The following is a 3,695-nucleotide window of genomic DNA, read 5'->3' as shown; positions in this document are numbered from 1 at the left end:
CTCTCCTCTCCTCTCCTCTCCTCTCCTCCCCTCCCCTCCCCTCTCCTCTCCTCTCCTCTCCTCTCCTCTCCTCTCCTCTCCTCCCCTCTCCTCTCCTCTCCTCCCCTCTCCTCTCCTCTCTCCTCAACTGTCCTCCCCTCTCCACTCTCCTCTCCTTGCTACTCCTCCTCTCCTCTCCTCTCCTCTCCTCTCCTCTCCTCTCCTCTCCTCTCCTCTCCTCTCCTCTCTTCTCCTCCTCTCTTCTCCTCTCCTCCCCTCCCATCTCCTCCTCTCCTCTCCTCTCCTCTCCTCTCCTCTCCTCTCCTCTCCTCTCCTCTCCTCTCCTCTCCTCTCCTCTCCTCTCCTCTCCTCTCCTCTCCTCTCCTCCCCTCTCCTCTCCTCTCCTCTCCTCTCCTCTCCTCCCCTCTCCTCTCCTCTCCTCTCCTCTCCTCCTCTCTTCTCCTCTCCTCCCCTCCCATCTCCTCCTCTCTTCTCCTTCCTCTGAAACCTGGTTCGGGTTGAAACCTCGGCGCCGTGGTCTCCGTGGCGCGCGGGCAGGTGGAGGCTGATGTGATTGGAGCAGCCTGGGCACTCCCGGTGCGGGCCCCCCCCCCCCCCACCAGACAATGAGATGGTCTCTCTCCCCTCTCCCCCCCCCACCAGACAATGAATGAGGGAGAGAGGAAGAGAGAGGGATAGAGGGAGAAGGGAGAGAGGGAGAGAGGAAGAGAGAGAGGGATAGAGGGAGAAGGGAGAGAGACGGTCTCCCTGACAGCACGCTGGATTCACTCCTATCAGGAGGAAGCAGCCTCATCACATGGTTGTTGAATCCTGATCTTGGTCCGGGGGTGTGCTTGTTTTCTCTCTCTGGTTGTGAGTCTCAGATCAGGTTAGGTAGCTTCTTCTGTGGTTCCCTCAGGGAGAAATGACACAGTTACAGCATCAGTGAACAAACAACAGCATCAGTGAACAAACAACAACAAATGAACAAACAACAACAAAGAAGCACAATCACAACTCCGTAGAGGTTTACAGTAGATACAAAACATACAAGAAATCCAAATATGTAAGAGTGCTAATAAACAGTAGGTACTGGACACAGTTTAAGAACCAATGTGCTCACACACACCAAAAAAAGATCTTTTAGTTATGGTAAATGGTAAATGGACTGCATATAGCGCTTTTATCCATAGCGCTTTACAATGGCCTCTCATTCACCCATTCACACACATTCACACACCAATGGTGGTAGCTGCCATGCAAGGAGCTAGCCTGCTCATTAGGAGCAATTTGGGGTTGAGTGTCTTTGCCCAAGGACACTTCGACATGTCGTCAGGAGGAGCCGTGATTCGAACCGCCGACCCTGCGATCATTGGACGACCCGCTCTACCACTGAGCCACAGACGCCCCTAGTTCCAATCTGCTGCTGCATCACTCTATAGCTCAGAGACCGCTGTCCTTAGCACCATCTACTACGTGTGTGTGTGTGTGTGTGTGTGTGTGTGTGTGTGTGTGTGTGTGTGAGAGTGTGTGAGAGTGTGTGAGAGTGTGTGTGTCTGTGTGTGTCTGTGTGTGTGTGTGAGAGAGTGTGTGTCTGTGCGTGTGTGTGTGTGTGAGAGAGTGTGTGTCTGTGTCTGTTTGTGTGCGAGTGCGTGTGTGTGCATGCGTGTATGTGCGTTACAGGAAGCACGCTCTTTACATCGCCTACCTGAAGCGGGTGGGTGTGTGTGTGTTACAGGAAGCGCGCTCCGTACATCGCCTACCTGACGCGCTGTCGCCAGGGGCTGCAGACGTCCCAGGCCCACCTGGAGAGGCTCCTCCAGAGGGTGCTGAGGGACAAGGAAGTGGCCAACCGCTACTTCACCACCGTGTGCGTGCGCCTCCTCCTGGAGCACATGGAGGCCAAGATGCTGGACTTCATCAAAGGTCTCCGTCCGTCGACGTATAAATAAAGCTTTGATTGATTGATTGATTGATTGATTGATTGACGTCACCTTGATTATCACATCCAGGACGTGTCAAGACGACCGCTTCGTCGACCTTTCTAGCCCCGTGTCATAGTGATGACGCTGCTCCTCTGACTCCTCCCCCTCCTCAGCGTTCCAGGGGTGCACGGCGTCCGACGACAAGACGGCGGCCGTGGAGGACTTCCTGCGCTACCTGTACGGCGCCATGGCCCACGATGCCATCTGGCAGTACGCCAGCGAGGACCAGCTGCAGGACGCGCAGATGGCCATCGAGCGCAGCGTCATGAACCGCATCTTCAAGCCTCCCCCTCCGCACGGCCCAGACGCAGGGCGACGCCCGCTCCCCCGATCCGTGCTTGTATAGCTGTACATAGTCAGAGACATTGAAAGATTACAAAGTATATATGATTACCGTATGTGGACACGATCCAGGGTTTAGCAGTGGCGTGGGGGGGGGGGGGCTTGGAAAATGGCGGATGTTAACTTTGAACTTCGACTGATTTGCATTTTTTCCTTTCATCTCTGTCTCTTTACTCACGGTGAGGTGTCGGGTCTGTATTTGAAACTTTATATCTAAAGATATCATTGTTAATATTAAACTGACTGGTGAAAAAAAGTGAATCAGATGTAAAGGGACCATGCTTCCTTGAGATGACCGCAGTTCTATAAGCACGTTTCTATAAAAACGGATAAATTGTTTTTAAAGTGAGTTAATTCCAAACGTTCAAAACCTTTCATAACTGAGGTTAAACATACACACACGTCAACATCTTGCATCTCTCTCTATTAAGTTAAATTATCTCTGTAACTAACCTTGGGGGAATGATGCTACAGCCGAATATGCTCTATAGACCTCCACGGCCTCGCCATTGACTGTAATGCAAATTATCCTCTTTTAGAGTCTTTTGAATTTTTGCTCTGATTGATTTTTTGTGTCTCTCAATACACTTTCTGATAGGTTTATGGTGTCATTGATCACATATTTTATGCTTATTGTCATCAAACAACTAAGATACTGTAAAGACTAGCTGGCTAGCATGTAGAAACAGCTTGTCGTTAGCCAACTAGGATCCAGTTTTTGCAGGACGTGTATGGAGTTGTTTGATAACAGTGACAGCGAAACATACCATCACAGAAAATGTTGGACGAAACCAAAAATACACTATTTTGCAAGAATGTGTTTTCCTTCAACTAGTGGGCGCGGCTAATCTTCCTGGGGTCCCTTTAGGGAGCGGAGTAAACGTGACGTCCCGTCGCGGTGACACATGGCTCTGAACTAGCATGGCCATCAGCCTCACCATCCAGCAGCTTCCCGTGGTACACCGCCATGCCTGCCACGCGGCCAATGAACTTGAAGTAGGACAGATGGTCCTCGTTGCACAGCCCAGAGTTGGGGTTGATCTGCAGAGTGTAGTTATCCCTGCAGAAACGGAGGGGTACAGGTGAGAAAAGAGGAGATATTCAACTCCCTCAGCGACCACCCTCACCAGACACCCTCGTTCAAACGCGCACGGCATACGAGACACTCACGTGGCAGAGTACTCAAACAGCCCATAATAAGGGTTGAACATTACATTACATTACATTACAGTCATTTAGCAGACGCTTTTATCCAAAGCGACTAACAATAATTGCATTTAACGTAGGAAGAGCCAATGTACTACTACTTGCCAGAACTCACAAGTGCATTTTCTTTCTAAAACAAACGACCAAGAGCATAATCTAGTGCTGAAGGCAAAGTGCAAGAAT

Source organism: Borostomias antarcticus, assembly GCF_949987555.1.
Source record: "Borostomias antarcticus genome assembly, chromosome: 23".
NCBI classification, from domain to species: domain Eukaryota; kingdom Metazoa; phylum Chordata; class Actinopteri; order Stomiiformes; family Stomiidae; genus Borostomias; species Borostomias antarcticus.
The sequence above is the reverse complement of the archived record's forward strand: the minus strand, read 5'-3'. Positions refer to the sequence as shown.